Below are 10,813 nucleotides of genomic sequence, written 5' to 3' on the forward strand. Positions count from 1 at the left end.
CTCTAATCAATGAATGTCTTCTACTGTGAATAAAATGCTATACATTTTCTCTATCTCTTTGCAATTATAATTGTTTGTTTAATTTTATTTCTGTGAAAATTATTAGTGTAATAATGAGATTTCCTAAGACAAGTAGCAGTAATATTATTTTTCATAGATGAAAAAATATTGATTTCCATTATGTTTTTTTTCTGGAATTAATCTGTACACATTTCTTTTAACATGAACTGGTACATTTCTTTTTACAAATACATACTAAAATCTGAATTTAAAACTGAGAAAGGCAAAAATGCTCAGAGTGGCAGGCAGCACCTGAACAGAGAGAACCAAGGTTAATGTTTTGGGGCAATAAGCTCTAATTTATTGTTGACATCTTTTTTTCTCTCCCCATAAGCATGTATGCTGTTCTAATGTGAACATGTGAACATACCTGGGTGAGAGGCTGCCAACTGAAGTAAAGATGGTTCTACTGTGTAGAAACGCAAAGCTAGAGAAACTCAGCAGGTCAGTGTCCTTTATATAGCAAAGATAAAGGGACATAACCAACGTTTCAGTTTGGAGCCCTTTATCAAGGTCCGAACTAAATGGTGGGGGGGGGGGGGAGGGAGAGCGCAGTCCCACAGGCAAGAGGTAATAAAGGGAGGGAGGGCACAGCAGCAAACGGGGAGGGGGGGGTGAGAGGGAATGGCTCTGTGAATGGAGAGGGAAGGGGGTGGAGAGCTGGAGGAAAGAAGACAGAGGGATGGAGAAGCGAGGGAGGATGGAGAGCAATTGTGTCAACTATTTCCATCTGTTTAGATCCCTCATCAAAAGCCAGGCCACTTCATTTATGTTCAAAAATCTCCAGATCTGACAAAAAAAAATTGAATATTATCTCCTGTTTTGCTCTCCTCAAATATTATCTGACCTACTGGCTATTTCCAGCATTCCTTGTTGCTTTGTTATATTTTCTATCAATAGCAGAGAGAGTTTTCACCTTATGCTGAGTGGAGCAGGTGTGGGTGACATCTATACCTGATCAGAGCCGTATCTGAAGAGATATGACTGACTAACTCAGATGCGAAGGAAAGGAACTTGTTTTTCTGCCCTCTGATCATCAACAGAATATTACTATAATATTACAAGTGTCTATAGAATTTGGAGGCAGACTATTTTCAACATCTTTAAAGGAACTACAGTAAAACCCCTGTTTCCTGGAATTCAAGCAAACAGCAAAAATATGCAGAAGATGAATAGATAGAAAATGTGGAAGTTTAAAATTGGCGTGGCCCGGCGTTAGCTCACCAATCATGCAATACACATTCTCAAAAAACCGGAAAATTTACTTTTCCGGCATCAACCATTCCCCATAGGTACTGGTACCAGGGATTTTACTAAAATATCTTTAGTTCATCTTGAAGATTTCTCAAGCTAACACCAGAAGCACTGCAGGTGCTAGAACTCAGAAATAAAAGCAAAACTTCCAGATATAGAAGCAACATATGTGGAAAGATATTATCATCTCAGGTTAATGACCTAATGATTGTGTCAGGAAAGATTTTACATTTTTAAATTTACATTTTTAATTAAAAAATTTTTTTAGACTTACAGCATGATAACAGGCCATTTCGGCCCACGAGTCCGTGCCACCCAATTAACTTACATCCCTAGTACGTTTTGAATGATGGGATTAAACCAGAGCCCACAGAGAGAATGTACAAACCCCGGTCCCGATAGCTGGCACTGTAAAAGCATATCACTAACTGCTATGCCATTCATGGTTGATTTAAGGTGACTTGCACCAGACAAAAGTCATTGTTTCCAGTTTTGTTTTGCTTTCCAACCATGCAATCTCAGTCAAGATACTTACTTGAGCAAAAATTCAACTGAAAATCCAGTGCAGGGCTGCATTCCTGGATGAGACATTAGGCGGGAATCTCAAAGTATACAGGACAATGAAGATTTTGGGTGTATTTTATGGATTTTGGGCTGTTGATCATGAAAATCACTTTAAAGCGTTTCTATCACGTACCTTGTTTTAAGATATAACTTATGATTTCCTGTCATATTTTAAGTCTACTAATATATTGCCCACAAGGCAAGCTGTTTTGGTCAATCTAAACATGCCTGGGCAGGTACTCAGTGCAGGTGCTATACAAATGTTGTCTTAATCAGGATAGATGCAGACAAGCTATAAAAGCAACTCACATATACAGATGCTGTGCATTACATTGATATTGATTGAACACCTGTTGATGCACATGTTCTTCAGGCAATAGCGTTAGTGAATGGACTTAACAATAGCATTTATTGTCTTCAGGAAGATTCAGTACAGCAAAAATGTCTCATCAATGTCACAAGTGCTGTGACACATTCTGTCACATTTGTGATAAGTACTGTATACGCTTAATGCTAAATTCAATAGAAGTTAATTTAATTTCTCCAACCTCCTATGTGATACAGCAAATCTGAAATTATCTTTGTGTTCAGCTTGAAGTTGTCTATCATAATCCCCAAATGTTTTTTTCAGGGAGGAAACCTTTTGGAAAAAATTGTTGTCCACTATAAAAGACCCCCAAAACAAGTGCTACAACTGGACCTGGGTAGTTTCAAATAGGATCTTACTCAATCCACTGGAGCTGTGGAGAGATAGAACAAGTGGAGACAGAGGAGCTGAGAAGCATGAAGGAAGATAGAAGTGAGTGGGAAAGAAGGGAAATTAGAATCTGATGATGGGTGGTGCATCACACAGCTAATCTCCATGGAATAACTTTAGATCCCTATGCCTTAAGTGCTCTGTGATTAGTAAGAGATTGCTTAAGGTGGTATGTCAGTGGAAAGAAAAAGATTTGAAAATTATTGTTTTTATTGTACCCAATTGACTCGTTATGTGCTTGGTTTCATAACTCCAAAGGAAATGGGGCAATGACAATTTTACTCAAGAAAAATATTTCAGTAACAGTTGGGTCTAGAGCAGTGGTTCGCAACCATTTTGTTCCTACTCACGTAATACCTTAAGTGATCACAGAGCACCGATGGCATAGGCATTACTTAAGGTGGTATGTGAGTGGAAAGAAAAAGTTTGAAAAATTGCTTTAGAGACTGGCACCCTGTCTCAGGAATATCTCCCAAGCACCAGTGGGGCTGCAGGCCTAGGGCCTACGGTGGCGGAACCTTACGTGGAAGAGTGTGGAGGTGTGTCATTGGGCCAGAGGACTCCAATAAGGACCATGGCTGGGATCCTTTCACGATAAGATTGATGATGTGCTAATATGGTGAGCAGGAGATGTTGTGGAACATGGAACTATCTTATTTATCTTTCTGTAGGATGGTATGAAAGTGAGGAGGTCGTGGCCTCTGGAGGCAATGCCCACTTCTTTGGTGGGGATGAACTTAGCATCCACCACTGCAAGCAGAGAAGAAGATGCAGTAAGTTTTGCCCCACTTCAAAAAATTGCTAGTGTCATGCTATGCCCGTGCCTGAGAGTAGCTTGCAGCTAGATGTTACTTCATGACCAATCATGTGATCCACATGATTGCAATTATTTTCTTAGACACACAGCATGGTAACAGGCCCTTCCGGCCCATGAGCCCGTGCCACCCAATTAGCCTACAACCCCCTTGTGTTTTGAAGGGTGGGAGGAAACCAGAGCACCTGGAGGAAAGCCATGCAGACTCGGGGAGAACGTACAAACTCCTTACAGACAGCGCCGGATTCGAACCCTGGTCGCTGGAGTTGTAACAGCGTTATACTAACTGCTACTCTAACCGTGCTGGTGTAATATATTTAGACTTAAATCGTGGTTGCCATGTTATGCTGGCAATGAATGCAATGACCATAATGTCAGGCTGATTGCAATAGAACATTGAATAATCTTTGGCTTGGCTTCGCGGACGAAGATTTATGGAGGGGTAAATGTCCACGTCAGCTGCAGGCTCGTTTGTGGCTGACAAGTCCGATGCGGGACAGGCAGACACGGTTGCAGCGGTTGCAGGGGAAAATTTGTTGGTTGGGGTTGGGTGTTGGGTTTTTCCTCCTTTGTCTTTTGTCAGTGAGGTGGGCTCTGCGGTCTTCTTCAAAGGAGGTTGCTGCCCGCCGAACTGTGAGGCGCCAAGATGCACGGTTTGAGGCGATATCAGCCCACTGGCGGTGGTAATACAGCACAGGAAAATGTCCTTCATTCCACGATATCTGCGTTGACCATTATGCCCAAATTAAACTCTTCTGTTTGCGGTCAGAGTTGGTTAATCAAAGGGTCAAAATATACAGGGATAGTTCATAACATCACTGAGGTTATAGGTCAGAGAAACATCCATTGAAATGTTATGTTCCGTGCAGGTGGGCCTGAACAATGAGATGTCAATGGGCTGCTAAGTTGGTGTTAAGGATATGGTGTGAAGTAGGTCACATGGTTTGCATTGGAAAACTGTACAATTCACTTGATGAAAATTGTCCCTTGGTGCCTTTTTTTTGCAGATGCCCACCTCCTCTCCTCAGCTGGAAGTTGCAGCTTAAGATGTTGAGCAGGATTGTCTCCTGGCATTCTTTTTCCCTGGACCCTTCGGGCCTGCTGCTCCCCCGGCTGTTTCATCAGCTGGAAACTCCAGGTGTCTTTGATTGGCAAGGCTATGGAGTGTTCAACAGTCAACAATGAAGTCCCACATCTGCTTGTCATGTACTGCCAAATTAATGTGGGTAATGAAACCTTATCATAAGGAGACTAGCATTTTCTTCTATGATCCTGGAATTCTAGTGGCTCTCTTTATATCTGCATTCAGCTGTTGTAACTGGAGAATGCATTAGTGCAGCCATTCTCAACGGGGGTCACGGACTGAAATCGTAAAATACTTTTAATGTTTTTTTTCCCGCAGTCGGTGGGAGAGAAAAGTATGGCAGGAACCAACTGAACTTGACTGCTTCACATGGAAGGGGGTCCATAAACTTTGAGCAGAATTCTAAGGGGGCCACAGGCAAAAACTAAAGGTTGAGAATGGCTTCACTAATGTATGGATCCACGGAAGTAGAGGCTATTTCCTGTGGTGAACCTGACCTGGGGAGGCCGGCATGTGTGGCTCCCAGAACTGCGGGACTCATTGTGAGAAAATTATTCTTGTGCTCCAAAATGACCAGGGAAATATTTTCTATGATGAAAAGGTATTAATACAACTCTTATGGGCCCATGTATGCGGTCGAGTGCAGCCTGCAATTCTGGAAACCTAGTACCACCTGCGGTGCAATCAATTCTTCACTGAAATCAAAATGGATGAAATAATTTATCCACAAATACACTGTCCCCTCTGGTGACCTCTCTGATGCTGCAATGAGCATTCAATTGAGAGATATGGTTGTCATCTGCTGAGGCTGTTTGATGCATCCGATGGAAAAGATGCAACCTTGACTTCCCCAGAGCGAACCGTCCAATCACAGGTGTATGGTAAAAGATATTCTCAGAGAATGTCATACTTAGTGTCCATTTGAGGCACTAATATTGATGGAACATTATTTATTTTTACATGTATATTTGCCCTGCATGTATATTGTTTCACATGTCTGGTTGTGTGCCTGCATGTTTTGCACCGAGGACTGGAGAACACTGTTCCGTCGGGCTATAATAAACTTGATCTCGAACTTGAATAGTTTGGGAAAGCCTGAGTCTGGGAATGTTGTTGTTGAACACAGATCAGGCCTGCTAACATGGATCACAAACTGAAGTGTTCAGTCTAATTATTGTGACTGACAGAATTTCGACTAGAAATCGTCATGACTTAGTCTGGGTAAGATTGCAATTGGACCATGCAGTGACTAAAAAGTGGGTGTTATGTGAACCAATTGCTCAACTAAACTTTGCTACATAAAACAGCTTAAAATGCTGTAAAACCCCTGATATCCGCCTCCTATGGGTATTGGTAGATGGTGAGTAAGTGAATTTGCCAGTTGCTTGAGATTGCGTGTTGTGTGAATTGGCGAAATGACTATTAGGGTGGCCAATTTTAAACTTTCATATTTTCTACCTCTTAATTTTCAAGCTGGTTGCTTGAAAACTGGATAACAGGGATTTTACTGTACTTCATTTTCTGTAAAGCTCTCTGGGATGCCCTGCAGTCATACAAGGTGCTATAGGAATGCAGGCCTTGCGGAGAAAGCAGGCAGCTTTCCCTCTGTTCGATGTCATAGGTAGTATTTGTGACATCATTTCCCTCTGGAGTGCGGCCTCACCTGATTGGCCTTCCTCCCATTGGGTCTGTCCCATCTGCATGACGCAGCCAAATGTGGATATTAAATATACAGCGCTGGGAGTGAGTCTAATTGAAGGAATTTTAATTCATTTCCCAGTATAACCTTGTGCAAATGGTGCTGCCATTAGCAAGGTCCTTAGGAAAGGACTCCAGAGATTTGGTAACGTGTAGGACTAATGTACTTTCAGGACATGAATGAATTCAGACAAATGGCTTTGATATCTTGCAGATTAAGCTAACAGCCTACAAACAGTGTGACAGGATAATTTTAAGACATTTCAAACCAATTGATTTTTCAACATTTAACCCACTTTTCTACAATATAGAAAATGTTATTTTAACCTGTCTTTTATATTCACTTATGGATCCTCAGATGCAAAACTGGCAGTTCTGATGAAAGCTGGAGGATCTTATCTGGGTAACTCAGATTTCAAATTTCTGATTTATTGTTGGAGTACATGCACAACATCACATACCACCCTAAGATTCTTTTTTCTTCAGGTGACGCAGAATTACCATTTATTGATAGTGCAAAAAAACTGCACAAAATACAGATGTAAACAAATAAAGAAATGTAAACAAACTGTGCAATGCAGAGATTGAAAAAAAAATCAATAAAGTGCACAAGATTGAGTCCTTCAGTGAGACCCTGATTGAGTTTATCGTTGAGGAGTCTGATGATGGAGGGGTAGCAGCTGTTCCTGAACCTGGTGGTGTGAGTCTTGTGACGCCCAGACCTCTTTCCTGATGGCATCAGTGAGAACAAAGAGTGATGCTGAGTGATTCGTCGCAGCGTTCCCTGTAGATGTTCTCGATGGTGGGGAGGGTTTTGCCTGTGATGTCCTGGGCTGTGTCCATTACCTTTTGGAGGGCTTTAAGCTCAGGGCTATTGGTGTCCCTGTACCAGACTGTGATTCAGCCGGTCGGCACATTTACCATCATACATCTGTAGAAATTTGCCAGGGTTTCTGATTTCATACCAAACCTCCGCGGTCTCCTGAGGAAGTAGAGGCACTGATGTGCTATTTTCACAATGCCATTAATCGTCAAGTCACCTTTATTGTTCATACCATGCTCGCATGGTAAAGGCGAGATAGTTTTCCAGGTCCACAGTGCATATTTACATAAATATAAGCTAGAATAGAAATTAAACACATTAAAATACTATGATGTATACAGTGCCAGTCCACGATACCCTATCCACAAATGTTTTTAGGTTCTGTTGGCTTGGAAAAAGCTGTTGCCCAATATGGATGTAAGGCTGTGAGTGCTACAGTATCTCCTACCAGATGGTATAAGGAAGAACAGAGTACATGAGGGGTATATGGAGTCCTTCACAATGTTTATTGCCTTTCGACTGCATCGAGTGTTGTAGATGTCCTTCATGGTAGGAAGAGAGCCCCCAATTATCTTTTCCACTGTGAGTTGGGTCCAGGAAAGATCTGCCAAGATAATGACTCCCAGGAACTTAAATTTGCTCACTCTCTTAACTTCTAATCCCCCAATGATCGTTGAGTCGTATACTTCTGGTTTCCCCTTCCTGAAGTCAAGAATCAGTTCCTTCGTTTTTGTGATGTTAAGTTGTTGGTGCACCATTCAGCCAAGTTTTCAAACTCCCTCCTGTTTGCTGATTCATCACCTTTTTTTAATGCAAATATTATTGGCAAACTTGTAGACAATGTTATTATTTGTACTGAGCTACACAGTCATAGGTGTGAACTGAGTAGAACAGAGGGGTGGTGTTCTGGTACTGATGGAGATTGTGGAGGAGATGTTCTTACCAAACCTCACTGATTGTGGTCTTGAAGTGAGGAAATCCAGGATCCAATTACACAGTGGAGTGTTGAGTCTCAGGTCTTGGAGTCTGCTGATCAGTTCTGAGGGAATGATGGTGTTAAATGCTGAACTGTAGTTGAATGTTTTGGATTCACAACTTATGTCTTGGGGATAAATATTTGCCATTGCAGCAGAAGTAACTCCTCAGCTGTTTGCTGAGTAGAATAACTGTGCTCCACCACTGGACTCACAACCCAATTTGGGGGTGGGGGGGGGTGGAGAGCAAACTTCCATGGACTTCTTGCCCACTGAACCTCTGACAGATTAACCTGGTGCAAATCCTGCAGGCTCATTCATTACAATTAGAGAAACAGCTGTTGAAGGAAGAGAAAGAACAAGGCCATTTTCCTTTTTTGTTCATTTAATTGAGTTGGTTTAAATATATTTAATTGTTTCCTAGGGATTTTTAAAGATTTTTGCTAATTTTTCAATAATCTAAAAATGATAATAGCATCTTTAATTTTTAATCTTTTGAATTCTGAATGTCTGAAGATTTATCAACTATCAATCCCCTTGACAGCTTTGATAGCTGGTAAACTTGAAGGCACTATTTAATAGTTCTCAGAGCAATCCTGTGGGTGGAATCTGTCAGTCAGGATAGGAGATGCCATACTTATCCATTGGCACCAGTTTTCTAGTGGCAGACAGCTTAGAGATGTTTTCCAGGTAAGACGAGGCTCACTGTTGTATCAATGTTATGTATACATGCACGTTCTGAACCTGATTTGTATTCCAAAGGAGAACAGCTTTCTTCAGATTGATAGAACAATTTCTAAGCTTTGCTTGATGTTGGCCCTGGTGAACTGTTGCGTTGAATTAACTAGTCAGTCAAAAATATCGAGAAAAAAGTGCTAGAGTTAGCTTGTCTATTGCCAAAATGTCCGGTGAGTAATCAATCTCCCTGGACCATCTTATTTAAAGTTTCCAGCTGATGCTTTGTGACATATAAACAAATACTAAAAGCATGACATCATCACTTTGGCACAAGGGATCAGTCCAACGTCTTGCGTGCTGCGAAGAAATGGATTGGAGGTCCACCCTCAGGATCATAAGAGAGGCAGAGATGGGTACTGGAGTCTCCTTCCCTATTTCCCATCTCTTCCCCCCCCCCCCCCCACATTTGACATGATTGAGCACAGTGGTTCTCAACCTTTCTCTTTCCACTTACATCCAACTTTAAGTCATCCCTCTGCCATTGGTGCTCTGTGATTAGTAAGGGTTTGCTTAAGGTAGTGTGTGAGTGGGAAGGTTGAGAATCATTGCTCTAGACCCAATTGTTACTGAAATATTTTGCTTGAGAAAAATTGTCATTGGCCCATTTCCTTTGGAGTTCTGAAACTGTGCACATAACGAGTCAATTAGATACGATTAAAACAGTGGGTTTCAAACTTTTTCTTCCCACTCACATACCACCTTAAGCAATCCCTTACTAATCACAGAGCACCTATGGCATAGGGAATACTTAAAGTGGGGTGTGAGTGGAAATAAAAAGGTTGAGAACTACATACGTTGCAGGATTATTCCCCCCTCCCCCCCCTCCCCCCCCCCCACCAACCCCACTTTTGATATGATCTAGCAGGATTGTTGTCTGAAGACAGCTCGCAAAATCATTGAGGACCCCTTCCACCCCGCACACAGCATCTTTCAGCTGCTCTCATTGGGAAACAGATACAGGAGGATCAGAGCCAGCACCACCAGGCTGAGGAACAGCTTCTTCCTATGGGCAGTGAGAATACTGAACAATCATAAGAGCTGCTTGCACTGACCATCAGAGACTCTCATATTTATGAAACAATATAATGGCATGAAGCAAGGCTGTGTCCTCGCACCAACCTTCTTTTCAATCTTCTTCAGCATGAAAGACCTCAACAATGAAGACGCTGTTTACATCCGGTACCGCACGGATGGCAGTCTCTTCAATCTGAGGCGCCTGCAAGCTCACACCAAGACACAAGAGCAACTCGTCCGTGAACTACTCTTTGCAGACGATGCCGCTTTAGTTGCCCATTCTGAGCCAGCTCTTCAGCGCTTGACGTCCTGTTTTGCGGAAACTGCCAAAATGTTTGGCCTGGAAGTCAGCCTGAAGAAAACTGAGGTCCTCCATCAGCCAGCTCCCCACCATGACTACCAGCCCACCCACATCTCCATCGGGCACACAAATCTCAAAACGGTCAACCAGTTTACCTATCTCGGCTGCACCATGTCATCGGATGCAAGGATCAACAACGAGATAGACAACAGACTCGCCAAGGCAAATAGCGCCTTTGGAAGACTACACAAAAGAGTCTGGAAAAACAACCAACTGAAAAATCTCACAAAGATTAGCGTATACAGAGCCGTTGTCATACCCACACTCCTGTTTGGCTCCGAATCATGGGTCCTCTATCGGCATCACCTATGGCTCCTAGAATGCTTCCACCAGCGTTGTCTCCGTTCCATCCTCAAGATTCATTGGAGTGACTTCATCACCAACATTGAAGTACTCGAGATGGCAGAGGCCGACAACATCGAATCCACGCTGCTGAAGATCCAACTGCGCTGGGTAGGTTACGTCTCCAGAATGGAGGACCATCGCCTTCCCAAGATCGTGTTATATGGCGAGCTCTCCACTGGCCACCGAGATAGAGGTGCACCAAAGAAGAGGTACAAGGACTGCCGAAAGAAATCTCTTGGTGCCTGCCACATTGACCTCCGCCAGTGGGCTGATCTCGCCTCAAACCGTGCATCTTGGCGCCTCACAGTTCGGCGGGCAGCAACCTCC

General features: G+C 42.7%; 1 long non-coding RNA gene across 1 annotated transcript; it reads left to right on the forward strand.

Moving 5' to 3' along the window:
- Nucleotides 1-329: 329 nt before the first annotated feature.
- On the forward strand, nt 330-6,062 carry LOC138756483 (uncharacterized). The gene is made up of 3 exons (XR_011353089.1): nt 330-504; nt 3,307-3,408; nt 4,457-6,062. It is a non-coding gene; the product is annotated as an uncharacterized lncRNA (long non-coding RNA).
- Nucleotides 6,063-10,813: the final 4,751 nt, after the last annotated feature.

Source organism: Narcine bancroftii, chromosome 3 (assembly GCF_036971445.1).
Source record: "Narcine bancroftii isolate sNarBan1 chromosome 3, sNarBan1.hap1, whole genome shotgun sequence".
Lineage (NCBI taxonomy): Eukaryota > Metazoa > Chordata > Chondrichthyes > Torpediniformes > Narcinidae > Narcine > Narcine bancroftii.